Source organism: Oratosquilla oratoria, chromosome 17, assembly GCF_046742065.1.
Source record: "Oratosquilla oratoria isolate Oo_2021 chromosome 17, ASM4674206v1, whole genome shotgun sequence".
In the NCBI taxonomy this organism is placed as follows: Eukaryota; Metazoa; Arthropoda; class Malacostraca; order Stomatopoda; family Squillidae; genus Oratosquilla; species Oratosquilla oratoria.
Genome location: NC_134793.1, coordinates 10,021,308 through 10,041,307, shown reverse-complemented (window position 1 = coordinate 10,041,307; position 20,000 = coordinate 10,021,308). Strand labels below are relative to the sequence as shown.

The window sequence follows — 20,000 nt, the reverse complement described above, 5'->3', positions numbered from 1 at the left end:
AGAATATTAGGATGGTTTGGACACATGGAAAGAATGAGTGAAGAAAGACTAGTAAAAGAGGTATGGAAGGCAGATGTGGAGGGAGTGAACATGAGGGGACGTCCTAGGATGAGGTGGATGGATGGGGTGAAGGGGGCTTTGGGGAAGAGGGGAATGTCTGTTGAGGAAGGAAGGGAGAGGACGGAAGACAGAGGTGAGTGGAGAATGGTTGTATATGGATGATGTTGTGATTGCATGAGGAGGAATGGGCAGTGGGGTGGGGGGTGGGGTAGTATGTGTGAGTACATTTTGACGCAGCCCGAAGGGATTTCTCCCCGTCCTCTCCTTATATGCAAGGGGGACGGAGAGGGGGGGTCGCCGATTAAATGAAGCGGCCGTGCTGTGGATGTGCTGTGTCTTGCGACACTGCTTCTGACCCAGGGCGGTGGGCAGGGTGCAGGGATGACCCGTCATCCGGGAGGTGCTCAGATGAGAGGGAGGGTGGGAGGGGTGTGGAGTGTATGTAGGGATGTAATGGGTGGGAGTGTTTTTATGCCTTTCCCTTTTTGGCTACCTCCCTTGTAAGGGGGAAAAAGCCTTGGTATATGTATGTATGTATGTAATTTATTTGTTTACTTTTTGGGAAATCGTGTCGCCAGGTGATTTTATTGACGTTCAAACGTCATCCATGAGAAGCTGAGATGGGAGGGGGGAGAAATGGGTGGGAATAGGTACGTGCCTCTGACTTAGTTACCTCCCTTGTAAGAGGGAAAAACTTGGTATATAGATATAATATGTGTTATATATATACATATATATATGTGTATATATATATATATATATATATATATGTGATAAGTATTTTAGACAAATTATTTGGATGATGGAGAACATAAACACATGAGAAGGCTCGGAACCCTGAAGTTCTACGCGAACGAAACGTTAGAGTGTTAATAGGGTTCCGAGCCTTCCCCTGTGTTTATGTTCTCCATCATCCAAATAATATATATATATACATATATATATGTGTATATATATATATATATATACACACACATATACACATATACACATAATTGATTATATCTGTAAGTTTAGCGAGCCTCGAACCCAGGACCTCGTAATTACGAGTCCAATTTGCCAAGCATGAAGAGATTAGAACCTGCCATGTTGGCGTCCTTTATCTGCCTGACGCCGAGTGATTACATTTCAGGTGGTGGAAGGTGAGCGGGAGAGGGAGGAGGAGGAGGGAGAGTAGAACAGGAAAGCGAGAGCGTCGAGAGGTGAAGTGAAACTTGGAGTAAGAGAGTGGAGGACGACCTCGGAGGTCAAGTGGGAGGGAAGGAGAAGGGGGGAGGATGAGGGGAGATGAGGCAGATGAAGCAGAGAGGGAAGGTGCAATGGACGGAAAGCAAGTGGTTCTGTGTTTGTTTTATTTGTTTATCTATTATTCTAATAATTATTTGTTGTTTTCTTGTTTTTGTTTTGGCTTTATTTATCCAGTTTTACAGTAGGATTGTTAGATATGTAACATTTATTTAATCAAATCATTTCGAGTTGTAAAGTGCTTTACATGCGAAAATAATGATAGTGGAATGCATTAGAATAGTGATAATAATAGTAATGATAATAATGATAAAGATTATATGATAATAATCATGATATTGATATAAGTGATAAAAGAAATAGATAATTATCAAGAATAAGAAAAATTACGGACGAAGAACACGAAGATCTTGAAGACGACATGACGTAAGGAAGACGACATGACGTAGAGGAAGCCGTGACGTAACGGGAGAGGCGTTACGTAACAACTTGGGGTCGTTTGGAGGAGGTGAGAGAGGAGGGCGTGTTGGAGGTGTCACAGAAACGAATAAAATCACCTGACGGCATCTGGTAACTGTTAATCGTAACGGGAGTAATCTTTTGTAGACTTGATTCAAATTTATTTTTTGAGTTGAAATAGAAGGTGGTCGATGAGAGATTTTGTCCGAACGAGACCACCCCAAAGCATAGTTTAACCTGAATAGAATTGCCTGGTCTTCTATTTAAAAACGTAAAATAAATTACGTTGACATTATGGAGGAAGGACGGAGGGGGAGGAGGAGGAGGAAGGGGAGGAAGTCTAGGGGAGAGTGGCCGTGATGGGTATGGTATAACAGTGTGTGTGTGTGTGTGTGTGTGTGTGTGTGTGTGCGCGTGCGTCATGTAAGGGTTGAAAGAGGAGGAATGCCGTGGAGGGAGGGAGGGGAGGGGAGGGAGGGTAGGGTAGGGTAATGTGGTTGCATGAGTGGAGGGGGTGGTTGAGGGGGGGAGGGGATAGAATAACGAAGGCTTGAGGGCATTGGGTAGTGTAGAGGGGGAGGGGAGGGGGAGAGGGGGGTTGGCACCAGGATGTTGGGTACCCCCCTTCTTCTTCTTCTTCTCTCTCTCTCTCTCTCTCTCTCTCTCTCTCTCTCTCTCTCTCTCTCTCTCTCTCTCTCTCTCTCTCTCTCTCTCTCTCTCTCTCTCTCTCCCGTTTGATGAAATCCTAACCATTATGAAATAAATTAGAATAAAACAAACAGAATAAAAATGGAGATAAAAAATAAGATGAAATAAATAATGATGATAATAAGAAAATAAGTATAAGAAGTAAATAAAACTCCCAAAGCATGATTTAAGAGTTTTGTTTATTTCATATATTATTTTATTGTATTTGATTTTATTATTAATAAAATTATTTTATCTTTATATATATATATATATATATATATATCAAGATCTATGGAAAAGACCAGTGTTAATGTAATCCAGTACTACAATTATAAAATATACTACTGTTATGGTTATATTTAGTATTCACCACCGCGGCCTTCTTAAGACACTGAAGAATCCACTTGCACTTCTCATTAGCCAAAGTCACTGTAGTGAGGTACAGAGGCTGCACAGCCCACCAGGGGATAGAGCGGTGGGCCGGCAGTGGACCAATAAAGCTAATAATATATATATATATATATATATATATATATATATATATATATATAATGCATATATTGTCACAAGCGTGTAATTTTATGCTTGTTTTGGCATTACATAAATAGGTATAATAGTGTGTTACGTAAACATGATTATGTTTCAGCTTTAGTTTCATCTGTCGCCATTGTTGCGACATGCCGGCGTTCAAACGTCAAAGTCATGTTATTGTTTGCCCTCCTCCCCTCACTGCCAATAAGGTTTGAATTTAATTGTCCTCCCAATGTGATAGTGAGCCTTCAAGCTTATGGGTGGATGTACGGATGGGGGAAGGGTAGGAGTAATGACGTGGCACCGTCGCCTGATGACGTCATGTCGTTTTTAATTTTTTTTATTTGAATGTAATAACGATTTTTTTCTCTCTTTTCATTGCAGACAAGGTGGTGGAATGACGTTTGCACTGTGCAGGGGCACTATGCTCTGAAGCTTTGCAGACTCGTCCTCTCCTCTTCCTCCTCTTCTTCCTTCCTCTTCTTCTTCCATCTTGGAAGCGACCGACATACCAAGGTGAGGGCCGTCTTCTTTGTTTTTGTTGAATTAAATGTCATTGTTGGAGGTGTATGCGTGTGTGTGTGCACCTATGTGTACATACGGTGTACATATATGTGTACATGGTGTATGTGTGCCTCCCCGTGGCGTGTACACGTAATTGCACACGTACACGAAAATGTGTACATATCAAGTGAATTTTATCATTATCATTGATATTATTATTATTATTATTATTATTATTATTATTATTATTATTATTGTTATTGTTATTATCCATATCCATAAATTTCATAGAGGCTTTACAAGAATTAAAAAATCCACAAAAAATTGTAGAAATGAGGCCACCTTGACAGGTGGCCTTCCACCCAGATGGTCTTCAAATCCAGATGGGTCGTCACAGGCCAACAAGAACCGGGTACTGGGTCACCTGGACCGGTAGGGGGTGGGGGGCAGACCCGCCCGGGAGCCTTACCGGGTCACTCGAGGTCATCCAAACTGGAATGATCAGTCACCGGTGCAGAGCGGGACCGGAGGTGGTGGCTGCTGCTGCTGCTGCTGCTGCTGCTGACTGTGTATGTAGGAGGGCAACCGGTATCTCGTCCTCGTCCTCATGCTTCATATCCTCATTCGTCTCATCCTCATTATTTTTCATCGTATGCTTCTCCTCGTCCTCTTCCTCCTCCTTCTCTCCCTCCTCCTCCTCGTCCTCTTCCACCTCCTTCTCTCCCTCCTTCGTCTCGCCCTCTTCCTACTCATCCTTATCCACGTCCTTCCCTCCCTCCTCCTCCTATTCCCTCTCATCCATGGCCTTCTCCTCTTATTCCTCCTCATCCCTATGCTCCTCCTTCTCTCCCTCCTCTTCCTCCTCCTCCTATTCCTCCTCATCCCTACCCTCATCCTTCTTACCCACCTTCACCTCCTCATCCCTATCCTCCTCCCCTTCCTCCTTCCACCTTTTCTCCCCTTCTATGTGCGTTCATGACACTAGAGTCAGTCATCTATTTTTATTAACTTTTCTATTATATTGACATAAGGATATTTAGTGTATTGTAGTGCTTGGAATTACAATGAGGAAAGTTTGAGAGAGAAATTTATTTCTGATTAAAAAAAATATATATTTGTACAACTTAATGTCCTTCTCTCCCTTAAAGTGGGCCACCACGGAGATGAATGGAAGTGGGTAGAGACGAAAAGCTCATTTGTATGGAAAGAGTTGAGGGTTGTATTTTTCAAACCTCTCGCCAGACCGCGAACGTTTTCTACCATTAGAAAATACAACTTTACCAGGTTTTGTAGTTAACTTGATTTACCATAGGCTTATCTATCAAGATCTACCTGCCAGTGAAGTTTGTAAAAATCTACTTTGTAACAGTAGAAAGCCTTCGTCATGTTTGAAGGGGGAAGGGCACACCGAGCACGCTAAACACTGGCCCACTCCATCTCGTCCGCGAGAACTAGATCGTGTCTTATAGGTCAAGCTGGATCAGTAGTCTACCCGCACTGACCTTGAATCAGGTCATGTTGGGTCAGGCTAGGTCACTGAGATCCTGAGAAGGGCGACCTTGACTGTTGCGGGAGGTCAAAGTCTCTCTCTCTCTCTCTCTCTCTCTCTCTCTCTCTCTCTCTCTCTCTCTCTCTCTCTCTCTCTCTCTCTCTCTCTCTCTCTCTCTCTCTCTCTCTCTCTCTCTCTCTCTCTCTCTCTCTCGGCTTGGGATTGTAAAGAATTTTTCAAGTCGGGAGGGTCTTCTTGGGAAGAGGAAAAACGCGCAGATAGTGGCTCCCTCCTCCCCTACTCTCCTCCCTAGGGGGAAATCCCCCCAGGACTGCCTCCCCCATGATCCTCCTCCTCAGCCACGGTGCGTTATGTAACGCTGCTACGTCAGGATGTAGGACGTTTGCTCCGCGGAAAAGGTGGACTATTGTTCAACAAATTAGTTTTGTTTCAGAATATAAGAATTTTTGGGTCACATGAATATTTGTCACCACAGAACGCCCACATGAAGAATCGTCACCCTATGAGATCCCACCTGAAGAATTGTCACCCCAGTACGCAGAATATCAATAGTGGAATAAAGATTAGGTTAAGTTAACCTAGGTTAGGTTATGTTGAATGAGGGTTATGCTTTTTGTCATCAACCTATACAACCGAAGAATCGTAAACCCAGGATAGCCCACATGAAGAATTGTCACCCTAGGGTAGCCCACATGAAGAATTGTCACCCTAGAATAGCCCACATGAAGAATTGTCACCCTGTCGAAGTCTGGGGTGACGATTCTGCATGTGATCCGATTTTTTTTTATCAAATCAAACCTGTGCTGACTATTTGTCGCACATTTTCTCTTTGCCTGTCATCATTTGTCCTACATGTTGTCAATAATTGATATCAACATCTACAACTTCAGTATTTTGAATATCAACCGAAGATTCTAAAATCCCTCGATAATTTTTAGTACCATATTGTCAGTATAAATCGAAATACTTGAAACATTGTCAATAAATATTAATTACGTTTTGTTTCAGTGTAATGTTTGTGAAATTACTTAACCTGTGTTGAACAACTGTCCGGTGGTCAAATGTCCTTGACCCGTATTGACGTAATGAGGTCACCCCTCTCTAACCACTCCCAGCTGATTAAAATCGCCTAACGACCTTGACTAAAGTCTGTCATCGTATTTGATTAAAGGGTTAAGACCATTGCAAGGTGACAAAGGCCTTAACAAGGATGAGACAGGCAAGGTCATCATATTAAGACAACAGGGCAGGATTCGTAGTAGTGGATTTATATTGGACAATTTTAAGTTTAAGAAGGAAATAGGGAAGATCTGGTTAACCAACAAAGTGGTTAACGAATGGAATAGACTTAGTAACTATTTATTAGTGAGCGCTGAAACTATCGGTTGTTCTAAGAGAGAATTAGATAACTTTATGGATAGGGATGATGGATGGTGACATGGAACTGCCCAGTGTAGGTCTTTGGTTTCTTGCCGTCTTCTTAATTCTTGTGTTCTTGTGTATGTGTGTGTGCGTATGTGTGTTTGTTTCACCACTGCATTGGACCACTTGTTTGACTCGTGATCGACAGCTATTACCCTCCCGAATGAGAACTTTGGCCTTGGTAATGATATGACTTTACACACACACACACACACACACACACACACACACACACACACACACCAACTTGTGCCTTTGTTGCGCGTATGTGTGTGTACGCTCGTGTGTGCGTGTGTGTGTGTGTGTGTGTGTGTGTGCGCGCGTGCGTGTGAGGCCTGCATTCCTGGAGCAGCACGCTTGACCCGCACCTCCACTCGTGTCAAATTCAAGTTCGTACTCGAGCTTCATCCAAACTCACACTCGGGGCAAGACATACCTCGCACTCTAGGGCTCACTCTCCTCCTCCTCTTCTTCCTCCTCCTCCTCCTCCTCCTCCTCCTCCTCCTCCTCTTCTTCCTCCTCTTCCTCCTCTTCCTCCTTTTCCTTTTCCTCCTCATCATACTCATACTCTTTCTCTTCTTCCTCCTTTTCCTCCTCATCCTCCTCCTCTTCCTCCTTTTCCTCATCATCTTCATTCTCATACTGTCTCTTCTTCCTCCTCAACATCCTCCTCCTCTTCCTCCTTTTCCTCATCATCCTCATCCTCATACTCTTTCTCTTCTTCTTCCTCCTCCTCCTCTTCCGCCTTTTCCTCATCACTCCTCATCCTCATACTCTTTCTCTTCCTCCTCCTCTTCCTCTTCCTCTTCCTCCTTTTCCTCCTCCTCCTCCTCCTTTTCCTCTTTCTCTTCCATCTCCTACTATTACTACTCTCCTCCTTTTCCTTCACATATTATTCCTCATCCTCACCAACATCCTCTTTCTCTTCCTTCTCTTCCTCCTCTTCCTGCTCCTTCTCTCTTCCTCATCTCCCTGCTCCTTCTCCTCTTCCCCTCTTCCTCCTTCTAGTCTGATGGTGGTAGTAGAGTTGGTGGAAATGATGATGTTGGAAGTGATGATGGTGATAGTAGTGGCATTATTGATGTGGTGGTAGTGGTGATAGTGGTGGCGATGGAAGTGGTGTGATGTTTAAGGAGGTGGTGATGATGTTGAAGGTGGTATGTGTCCGAACGGGGATCGCGTTACGATAAGAAGAGGAGGAGGAGGAGGTAGAAGAGGATTCTGTTGGAATGGAGGAAGGAATCCTTTGTCCATGTGTGCAAAGGGCGAGGCTGTTCTCGTTCCTTTACGAATTTCGTTTAATTATTATTTTGCATTTTTTATTTGTCTTTAAATTTTATTATTTATACTTTAACCTATCTCAGTGCCCCCCCCCTCTCTCTCTCTCTCTCACATGTATGTGTGTATATATATATATATATATATATATATACATATATATATATATATATACACGTGTGTGTGTGTGTACGTCACAGTATACGAACTTTGAACTCTCATTCGGGAGGGTACTAGTTGCCAATTAAAAGTCCAGCACGTTATTCAAGAACACAGTGAAACACACACACACACACACACACACACACACACACACACACACACACACACACACACACACACACACACACACACACACAACCCATAGACTTCGGATGGAAGAGATAACGAACTTTTGGTTAAGGCTGTACTTCATCTCGTCCACCTGATGGAACACGAAACCTTCGAAAGAATTTGTCATGTTCCATTCCGCGGTGGATCGGTGTTCCGGTGTTTCGGAGAACCGGTGTTTCAGAGGTCCGATGTTCCAGTGTCTCAGAGATCCGGTATTCCGATGTTCCGGTAGTACGGTATTCGTGTGTTTCGTAGGTCAGGTATTCCGGTGTCTCGGAGGTCCGGTAGTCCGATATTCTGGTGCTTCGTAGGTCCGGTATTCCGTTGTTCCAGTGTCTCAGAGGTCCAGTGTTCCGGTATTCTGGTGTTTCGTAGGTCCGGTATTCCGTTGTTTCGATGTCTCGGAGGTCCGGTGTTCCCATGTACCGAAGGTCCGGTGTTCCGGTATTTCGATATTCCAAAGGTCCTACATTCCGGGGGTTCGATGTTCCGGCATTCCGGTGTTTCAGAGGCCCAATATTCTGGTGTTCCGGTATTTCGATATTCCAAAGGTCCTACATTCCGGGGGTCCGATGTTTCGGCATTCCGGTGTTTCAGAGGCCCAATATTCCGGTAATCCGGTGGTCCGGGATGTGATTTTTTGTACATACAGTATAATATAGACTCTGTTATTGTTGTTATTGACTGATGGCTACACATTAAAGGTGGAGAGTTGATCAAAATACTTCCACGTCGCTCGCACGTGCCCGAGGTCGACCTCGCACTTCGTCGAGGGTGACTCCAGGAAGTGGGACTTCGGAGGGTCCCCTGTGCCTCGGGGGTCGCCCCAGGTCGCCTCCCTGGGGTGGGGGGTGGGGGAGCGGATGTGGGGAAAGCGTAGGAAGAGGAATGTGAAGAAGGGATGAGGAAGGAGAGAAGGAAGAATTAACATAAGAATGGAGGGGACTGCAAGAGATCATAAGGTCTACATTAGGCAGTTCCATGTCCATGACTAACTCTCATCCATATCCATAAAGTTATCTAATCTTTTCTTAAAACAACCAGCACTTACTACGCGGTTACTAAGTCTTTTCCATTCGTTAACCACTCTGTTGGGAAGCCAGTTCTTACTTGTTTCCTTTTTAGATCTAATTCTGTCCAATTTAAACCCATTACTACGAGTCCTGCCCTGCTGTCTTGATATGATGACCTTGTCTGTATCACCCTGGTTAAGGTCCTTGACCCATTTGAATACCTCTATTAGATCACCCCGCACTCTGCGTCTTTTCAGATATATCTTGCGTCATATTTCTTCATTAAGACACTGTCAAGTCTTAATTATTTGTTCTGACTGCCGTTGGGTGATTTAATTCACTAACGAGCAACCTGGACACGTCATGCAGATGCTGCCATCAACTCCTACAACAGCTTATATCAGTGGTTCTCAACCTGTGTGCCCTGAACCAATAAGGAATCATACAGTAGGGACCATACCAGTAGGGAACCATGCAAGTGGGACCATAAACCGGAAATTAGTGGTACTTAGTGGATAATTAGTACTTATATTTAGGGAAACAGCAAAGCATAAGAGCGTGGAGCTTGAGAATATAGGTTGAAAACCACCCTGACTTTACGAAGAAGTAACACAAGGGAGTCTGTGCTGTGAGAGAAGAGCTCACGGGACAAACCAGAGTCCCTCACCTGAATAAAATCGCCTGACGGCACCATGATTATCATGATTATTTTTTATTCTATTTTATTTTATGTTTTTCGTTTATTTGATTATTTATTTATCATTTTGTAGGAGATCGGGGGGAGAGTAAAATATCCTTAGGTGGTCTGGGACCTTTTTTTTCTAACCTGAATAAAATCGCCTGGCGGTAACAAGAAATAGTTTATTACTTCACCCTAATAAAAACCATCAGGCGGCAGCATACATATGTATGTATATCAGTGAGTCAAGCGAAGGGAGATGCAAAAAATGGTCCCTGGAATTGATGTTGACACTCAGTCTCGCCGCCGCCAAGATTATCTTGCTTGTTTGTTCGCAGCTTTATACAGTGTTGAAAAGGAAAGAAAGAAAAAAAAAGATACCGGCTGCGCCCGTCCACGCTTCGCAGGAGGCTCGGCAGGACTCCACCGGGTCTTTAGGACTCCATCGGGTTTCCAGGACTCCATCGGTTGTGCAGGATTCCACCGGGTGTGCAGGACTCCACCGGGCTTACAAGACTCCACCGGGTCCCCAGGACACCACCGGGTCTCCAGGACTCCATCGGGTCTCCAGGACTCCATCGGGTCTCCAGGACTCCACTGGGTCCACAGGACTCCGCCGGATCCTCAGGACTTCACCGGATCCGCAGGACTCCACCGGATCCACAGGACTCCACTCGGTCTGTAGGACTCTACCGGGTCTGTAGGACTCCATCGGGTGTGCAGGACTCCACTGGGTCCACAGGACTCCGCCGGGTCCACAGGACTCCACCGGGTCTGCATGACTCCACTGGGTCCACGGGACTCCGCCGGATCCGCAGGACTCCACCGGGTCTGCATGACTCCACTGGGTCCAAAGGACTCCGCCGGATCCGCAGGACTCCACCGGGTCTGGATGACTCCACTGAGTCCAATGGACTCCGCCGGATCCGCAGGACTCCACCGGGTCTGTAGGACTCCATCGGATGTGCAGGACTCCCGGATTCGTAGGACTCCATCGGGTGTGCAGGACTCCACCGGGTCTGCAGGACTTCACTGGGTCCACAGGACTCCGCCGGATCCGCAGGACTCCACCGGGTCTGTAGGACTCCACCGAGTCTGTAGGACTCCACCGGGCCTACAGGACTCCACTGAGTCTGTAGGACTCCACCGGGTCTACAGGACTCCACCAGATTTATAGGTGAGAAGGAAGGAAGACGGAGAAGGAAGGAAAACGAGAAGAAGGAAGGAGAAAATGGAAGAAGGAAGGAAGGAGAGAGAAGAAAGGAAGAGGGGGTTAAAGAAGGAGGAATAGGAAGAAGGAAAGAGGAAGGGGAGAAGGGAAGAAGAGGAAGAAAGAAGGAAGAAGGTGGAGAGGGAAGGAAGAAGGGCGATAAGGAAGGAGGAAGGGGAACAAAGAAGGAGGAGGGGGGGTGAAAGAAGGAGTAAGGATAGAAGGCCTGAAGAGGAGGCGAAGGAAAGAGGAATAAGAGGAGGAGAAGGAATGCGTGTGGTAAAGGAAAGGAAAAGAACTGAAGATAAGAATAGGTGGAGGAAGAGGAAATTCCTGAGGCTTGAGTGCTACTCGATCCCCTGAGGGCCTCCCCACCTCCCCTTCCTCCTTCCTCCACCTCCGAAGGGGTCTGGTACCCCTTTGTTGGAGACCCGAGGGATCTTCAAATATCGGCGAAAACGTGAAGGGGCGCAGATGTCCTAGGGGGACATTATCGCACCAAAGAAGTCATAGAAGTAGTAGAAGGGAAGCGGGGAGCCTACGCCAGGAGCCGCCGAGTAGCTGCGGCCGAAGCCGTCACCTTTGCCTTATACGCTTGGACTGTTGAGGAGGGTAACAGTCACTGTTGGGAATTGGAGAGGCGTGCGGGACTCGAGCCCACAGCTAAGCGAATGCAAGACCAACACGCTTCCGATTACACCACTAGCTGGACTCGAACCCATGTTCCTGCAGACGAGGGGCATCCACTGTGCCACTGCGGTCTCACAGCTGAGCATCACAAACCCGAGACTGATCAGCCCAGACATTGGCGATTGTCTTTAAGTGCAAAGAACCCAACCCCCAAGTCCAGCTGGTCAAGTGGGGTTAAGCTCGCCGTGCCAGCTGTCACACCATCTGGTTACTGAAGGTCACCATTTGCTCATTGGGTGCTTGGACGAGCCAGCTTTTTTCCACACGTGACAGATGGCTGGGCCTTCGTCTACGAGTACCTGGTCGAATTCATCGAGCCATCTGAGCTCCTTGTAGGGCAGAGACAGATGGCTCCCATTTTTTCGGTTGTACAGTCGTTGTCAAAAGTGTTGGAGTCATATAATTATTAACTGAGGCTCTCCCCCCCCCTCTCCTGCCCTCAGCCGATTGAAATCGTCATACGACAGCCAGGATAAAGTCTTTAAAGTGCGCCATCGTATGGCTTATTGGGATTAAAACCCCGGTCACACTATCACGACTTAATCGAGTTCGTTTGAGCAGAAACGACTTCGGTTAAAATCTTTTATTTTTCCAATCTCCAAATAGTTAAACCTAGAATACGAATGTTAGACTTAGGGAAGTCTAGAATACTGTAAGCGAAGTCGTCCTGAAGCTTTTCAAACTCACAGCGTTAGACGAGAATCTTGAATTTGCGACGGAGACCAGAACAAGTATAGTTATAGCAAGTGTACTATCTATCTAAATACCAAGAGTTTTGTTCCTCCTTATAGGGAGGTTGCCAAGTCAGAGGCACGTACCTACTCCCACCCCATTCCACTCCCATCCACCACCCTTCCCTCCCCCCTCTCATCTATCTTAGCTCCTCCTGGATGACGGGTCATCTCTGTATCCCGTCCACTGCTCTGGGTCAGAAGCAATGCAGCAAGACACAGAACATCCACAGCAAGGCCGCTTCACTTCATCGAGCAAGTGTACGATCTGGACAAATTTACGACATGGTCAACTTACGAAGTTGGAAGAGAATTTCGATTCGTAAATTTACGACCCAAGTTACGACCGCCACAATATCACTATAGTACTCAGAAGTGGAGGCAGCTGTGCCTTATAGCGAGTAGGAACGACGAATAAGTGTGTGTGTGCTTGTGCGCGCGTGAGCAGAAGCCAACAGATGGGCGGGAGATGCTTAATTGACAATTATGGCTGGCACTCCCAAACACCTGTGTGTGTGTGTGTGTGTGTGTGTGTGTGTGTGTGTGTGTGTGTGTGTGTATGTGTGTGTGCGTGCGTGTGTATGTGTGTGTGCGTGTGTTTGTGTGTGTGTGTATACGCACGTGTGTGTTTCACCATGGTCTTGGATCACGTGTTGGACTCGTGATCGACAGCTATTACCCTGCCGGATGAGAGCTCATACATTACCGATCTATAGGTAATGCTGTGACCTTACACGCACACACACACCCAACTCCCCGCCCACGAGAGTTGGAGTAACGACTCGCATCTCAGTGATACTGAAATTATTACATCCCTGGGCGGGATTCGAACTCGGACCGCTGTATGTATGTATGCGTGTGTGTGTGTGTGTGTCTGTGTCTGTGTGTTTGTGTATGTTTTGGGTAGATTTCTACGTCATCTTTAGTGTCAGATCATCCCTTTTATCATCCTTCGTTATCCAATTTAGGTAATTTACTTAATTTGTTTTACTTTCGTATTCGAAAAAATATATATTTTTAGCGCTTTCTGATACATTGTAGTAAAAGATGGAATTAGGAAGTAAAAGGTTACAAAAGGCATTTGTGCGTACGTGTGTGTGTGTGTGTGTGAAAGAGAGAGGAGAGAGAGAGAGAGAGATGGCCTAGCAGAGGCGGAGTGGGGAAGCCAAAGGTATGCAAGAAGATTTCTTATGGCGTACAAGTGCTTACGTGTACATATCAACACACTAAATCCTCTCTCCCTCCCTTCCCACACACGCACTCATACACACACACACACACACACACACACACACACACACACACACACACACACACACACACACACACACACACACACACACACACACACACACACACACATACGCACACACACACGGCTTCCTGGTGTAATGCTTAGCTTCATGTCCTTCCATGTTTGGTGTCCCAAGTTCGCGCAGTTCTCCCGGCGTGAAAAGAGGTTACTGATACTACAAGCAGTTACTATCCCCATGGAGCTGTTTGTGTGTGTGTGTGTGTGTGTGTGTGTGTGTGTGTGTGTGTGTGTGAGAGAGAGAGAGAGAGAGAGAGAGAGACTGAGCGTGACCGGGCATGAAAAATGAAAAATAATTGAAAAATAATTCTCATATTTAACAAAAAGTAAGTCGAGAATAGAACAGAAGTTGCACAAAATACAAAAATAACGGCAAAACTTAAATTTTTCACACACACACACACACACACACACACACACACACACACACACACACACACACACACACACACACACAAACACAAACACAAACACACACAAACAGTTTAAATTCAAATTTCTATCCGAGTTCTCGTTTTGGGTTCCCGCGCAAAATCGGGGTGACGGTTTGAATGTTGAAAAACATTGGCACGCCAATTTCTTCCAGTTGAGATGGAGGGAGAAGGGGGTGGGGGGCCTGGGGGGGATAGTTGGCTGCATGGACCGTTGCTGGAGTAGGAGGAGATACAGTTTGGTCAGTTCTCTTGACCACATTCCGGTTGCGTTGAGGCCCACGCCCTCCTTTTCTCATATAAGGTACACATCGGGTGCGGCGTCGTCGGGTCAGTTGCCTCTAGTGCTGTGACGTCAAGTCGCTACTGTAAGCGGCGTTGGTTTGGCGCGAAATGGATTTGGACTTATTTAGTTATGCTATTTCTCCTTTTTATTTGTTTGTCGTATTATTCACTTACGTATCTATTTATTTATTTATTTCATTATATATTCATATATATATAGTTTTTATCATTGTATTGTCTTGTTTTTGTCGATTTATTAACTTCTCTGTACAGAATTTGTTTTTCCTTTTAGTTGTATGGAAGAGAACTTTGCTTGTCTTTTTATATAATTGTTGTAATGCTGTTAGGCCTATTACTATATCATTATTTATATTTCATATTGTTATCGTCATCGATGTTCTAGATGTCGTTATTTTTTTAGTATAAAACTTAACTATGTCCGCCCTTATTGTGTAGATGTTTGCGAGAGCTGAATAAAATTATATCAACGATAAAATTATATTAACGTGGTGGTGGTAATGGGTGGTGGGGATAGTGGTAGCGATGGTGGTGACGGTGGTAGTAGTGGTGATAGAGGTAGTGATGGTGGTGGTGATTATGTTGGTGGTGTTGAATGTAGCTGTGCTTGGCATTCTTCTAGCCCAGGCACCGGCAAGGTTTCCGGCCCACTGAAGGCGAGGCCGGGGGGCCGGGGGTGGGGTGGAGTGAGGTGGGGGGTAATGGTGGAAGGGAGGGGGTAAGGCTGTGTTGAGTATATTTTTCTCTTTTTTCTTTATATTGTTTTTTGTCTTGACTTTTTCTCTCTCGCCCTCCCTCTCCCTTTCTCTCCCTTTCTCTCTCTTTCGTCCTCCCTCCCCCCTCCTCTCTCTCCCCTCCTCTCTCTCTCTCTCTCTCTCTCTCTCTCTCTCTCTCTCTCTCTCTCTCTCTCTCTCTCTCTCTCTCTCTCTCTCTCTCTCTCTCTCACTCTCTACTTCCTCTCCCCTCCTCTCTCTCTCTCCTCTCTCTCTCTCTCTCTCTCTCTCTCTCTCTCTCTCTCTCTCTCTCTTTCTCTCCTCCCTCTCTCCCTCCTCCTCTCTCTCCTCTCTCTCTGTCTCTCTCTCTCTCTTTCTCTCTCTCTCTCTCCCCTCCCTCCCCCTCTCTCTCCCCTACCTCTCCCCTCCGCTGTCTCACGTCCTCCCTCCCCCTCCTCTTCCCCCCCCTCTCTCTCTCTTTTTCTCTTATCAAATTTTCTGAAGCTAAATGTCTAGGAAGTAAAAGTTGTCGCAAGCTTCTGCTCTTAACTTAGTTTAGTTGATCTTGGTTATCTTGTAAATTGACAAAAAGATTACAAAGTTAATCATGGTTAGCCTCTATTTGTAGGTCACTTCTCCAGATGAATAAAATTGTCTGGCGGCATCCAGAATTAATGTATCAAACGACTCTGCGTGTTAAGTAACAATCGAAGTAATAAGTAATAGCGCTTAAGTAATAACAAGGTAATAATAGTAGTCGTCGTCATCATTGTCGTCGTCGTCGTCATCACCATTGTCGTCATCATCATCATCATTATCATCATCATTATGAATTCTCACTTGGAATGGGGGTACTATTTAAACAAGTATTAGTAATACCAAAGGTATTACCAGCGTTACTCAAGTATTACTATTACTCCTACTGCATTGTGTGCCGAGTAGCATGTCTGTTTCAGTCATGTTTCGAACGGCACGGGCCCGCGTTCGACTGCTCCTGGTCTGGAAGTTCGATCCCTTAGGTAGGGCAAGGGTGTCGTGCTTGGCCACAGCTAAGCGCCTCCTGGCGTGACCTTGGCGCGGTAGTTCAAGGTCAACACGTGAAGGATAAGGTCACCGTCCCGTAAAAGGTCAGAGGTCAGCGAATGTGGATCACTGTCTCAAACTCTCACCTCCCCTTCCCCCCTTTCTCCCCTCCTCCCTCCCCCTTACCCTCCCCTTTTCTCCCCTCCCCCGTTCCCCCTCCTTTTCCCCCTTCACCCCTCCCCTTCTCTCTTTCCCCCTCCCCTTCCCCCTTTCCGCCTCCCCTCACCCTCCCCTTCCCCCTTTCCCCCTCCCCTTCCCCCTTTCCCCCTCCCCTCACCCTCCCCTTCCCCCTTTCCCCCTTCCCTTCCCCTCCCCTTCCCTTCCCCTTCCCCCTCCCCTCTAACTCCCCCAGGGGTTGTATAAAGCACTCCAGCCAGTTATAATGATGATAATAACTGATACGAAACCCGGTGCCCCACAACGGGCGGTAACGGTCCTTTTTATCGAACGGGTTTAACCGGGATCACGTTAAACTTGACCTAACTTCGGTTAACTCGTTGACCTGTTTGGAGAATTCCATTGTAATTAGAATCGTTTTCGGTCAGCCATAATAAAATTGTATTTTTTATCTATTTTCTTCCTCATTGGGATGTTTTCGTTCTCAGGTGAATGGAATATTTACGAGCAAGTAGTACAGTTAGTTGACCTCTCTCTCCTCTCCTCTCCTCTCTCCTCTCTCACACCTCTCCCTGTCTCTTTCCTCTCTCCTCTCCTCTCTCTCACACCTCTCCCTGTCTCTTTCCTCTCTCCTCTCTCTCACACCTCTCCTCTCTCTCACACCTCTCTCTCACACCTCTCCTCTCTCTCACACCTCTCCTCTCTCACCTCTCTCTCTCTCTCTATCTCTCTCTCTCTCTCTCTCTCTCTCTCCTCTCACCTCTCTCTTCCTCTCCTCTCTCTCTTCCTCTCCTCTCTCTTCCTCTCCTCTCTCTTCCTCTCATCTCTCTCTCTCTCTCTCTCTCTCTCTCTCTCTCTCTCTCTCTCTCCTCTCACCTCTCTCTTCCTCTCCTCTCTCTCTCACCTCTCTCTCATCTCTCACCTCTCTCTCTCTCTCTCTCTCTCTCTCTCTCTCTCTCTCATCTCTCACCTCTCTCTCATCTCTCTCTCACCTCTCTCTCTTACCTCTCTCTCTCTCTCTCTCTCTCTCTCTCTCTCTCTCTCTCATCTCTCTTACCTCTATCTCTCTGTCACACACACACACACACACACACACACACACACACACACACACACACACACACACACACACACACACACACACACATACACACAAACACTCTCTCTCCCCACCGAAGCCGGTATCGCCATCTTGAGCACGAAGGAAAGACGTACGTAGTACCACACATGGTAGCAGGGTGTGGCGACAACACCCACCAACACCACCAACACCTCCACCACCGCTACTACCACTCCCTTCACCAGCACACCTACCACAACTATCACCAACAACAGTACCAGTGTCGTGCTCCTTGATTTCGAATATATATAGGTAGGTGGTAGCTGTAGCCAAGATGGTTAGATCAAGGAACACGAACAGACGTATCTTATATCACAACATTGCTGGTGGTGAATGAGACTAATGTTTCCTAAATACGTGACTTTTATTTATGTTATTAACTTTAGATTCAAATTAGATAGTGAATGACTGTGTGAGTGTGCGGGTGTGGGAGGCTGGACTAAAAGACATAATCGATACGGACCTTATGTGAACATCCTGGTTGCAGTTCCAACTGTGACCGCTAATCGTTGAAGGTACTCAGTGAATCACTTGTACTTAGCTCTAGGATTTACCACTCTCTTCTTGAACTGATAGAACTGAACTTGACTCTGTGATAATAGTTTACAAAACCGACTTGGCTTTGATTTATAAAGAATATCAGAGAAGAATGAAATTTATTTTGTTGCTGGCCAGGAGGAAACCTCTGGATGATATAGGCTCCTCCTACAACTAATTATGATTGGCTACGATTCTCTCTGTATACTACAAATGGCCAATGGGAACACATGCCTTTTCGTAAACATCCCTGCCTTCCTCAGACAGGGCTTGGTTCATTCGGGGTCAGAGGTCAAGAGTCCATTACGGAAAGGCGACCTCACACGACAGAAATGGTGTTTATGGCTTGATAAGGTGCCTAGCGCGCGATGCGATGACGAAAACTAGTATCGACTAGTATCAACCAGTATCAACCAGTGGTGATGTTGCCATCGTCAAACCAATCACCACACCAGTACCACCAACAACGCCAATACCACCATCAACAACAATAACAATGATGGCAACGTAAAGAGCAGCATCAACAATGACATCAATAACAAAGAATAATATTTGAAATAACAACAACAATAATTTAGCAGTGGTGATATTTAGTCGTGCATTGATAATAATAATAATAATAGTAATTTTAATGATAATAATAATGAAATAGATAATAATAATAATAATAATAATAATAATAATAATAATAAGTGCAGAATTGTTCACCAGGGCAAATATGGCGCCATCTGCAACTTCCTCTATGTTGATGAAACTCGACATTTGTGTGCAACATTTTTCTAGTTAGGGCTGTGTGACCTTGAGTTTAATCTCTCAAGGTCACGTTTGACAAGGACCTATAGTACAAGTGGAGACCCACTTTGCGACCTTCTCTCAAGTTGAATAGAATAGTGTGGGTTTAGCCAGAATAAAAACGTTTGTCTTGGTAGTGGGGGGGAGAAACACTGGGAAACGTTTTTCCCTGGCCTCGATTTGGTCAGTCTGCCCGTCCGTGTTGTGTGGGGTTCGATATTAGAAGTGGGAGAGAGAGAGAGAGAGAGAGAGAGAGAGAGAGAAAGGACTTCATCCCTAGTGATCGAAAAAGGAGTTCCTGGTTTGCAAAAAGATTTATGATATTTGTACTCCTCCCACTCCTCTTCCCACTCCCATTCCCCTTCCCACTCCCTACTCCTCTTTCTCCCTCTCTCCACTCTTCTTATCTCTCCCCTCTCGGCTCCTCTCTCCTATCTTCTCTTCTTTTCTCTCCCTGTTCTCCTCCCCCCCTCTCTCTCTCTCTGAATTGGTATATGTTGTCACGCCTTCAAAATATTTATTACTGATACTGATCTGCTCCGGTTGTGAAGGATTTACAGTTGGGAAAAGAATACGGATTTGACAGTCTACTGCACACGTGCGTCACGATCAAGTGCGTGTGTGTATTGTTGGATTGTTTGTATTCACCACGGATCTGCTGCAGCCTCTTGTCGAGACAGCCAGACACCATCCTACGGCAGCGAGCTCAGAGCTCATTATTAGCCGATCTCTGGGTAGGTCTGAGACCACTCACACATCACACACCGGGAATGCAAGGTCACAACTCCTTGACTAACATCCCGTACCTACTCGCTGCTAGGTGAACAGGGGCTACACGTGAAAGGAGACAAACCCAACTTATCTCCGCCCGGCCGGGGAATCGAACCCCGGTTCTCTGACTTCTGAGGCCAGTGCTCTACCAATCCGCCACCGAGCCGTGTGTGTGTGTGTGTGTGTGTGTGTGTGTATGTGTGTTTGCATAATATTACAAGGCTGATAAATGTGTATTTGATAATCTTCTTCAGTATTGTCCACTGATTTTGTTTATATACAAATCACGGAAACTACAGAATGCCTCGTAGGCGTCGTGACGTAATGTTGACAGTTGAAGACATTTCCACCAAATGAAGTCGAAGATGGCCGTTGGCCCCTTGCCATGGGAACCGTTTTATTGCAAAATTGTCATATTCGGGTTACCGCTGCCGATGTTGGGATTCGGTTTCGGGATGGGTGACTG

The 20,000-nt window shown here is 45.8% G+C and overlaps 1 protein-coding gene across 6 annotated transcripts in view; it reads left to right on the top strand.

Annotated features, from left to right (window-relative positions):
- Synd (protein kinase C and casein kinase substrate in neurons protein Synd) overlaps nucleotides 1-20,000 on the top strand; it is a 336,406-nt gene that overhangs the window by 202,871 nt on the left and 113,535 nt on the right. For all 6 annotated transcript variants that reach the window (XM_076200369.1, XM_076200374.1, XM_076200373.1 and 3 more), the window contains one exon: nucleotides 3,370-3,501. The gene's annotated coding sequence lies outside the window, so the exon portion shown is untranslated. The remainder of the gene's footprint in view (nucleotides 1-3,369; nucleotides 3,502-20,000) is intronic.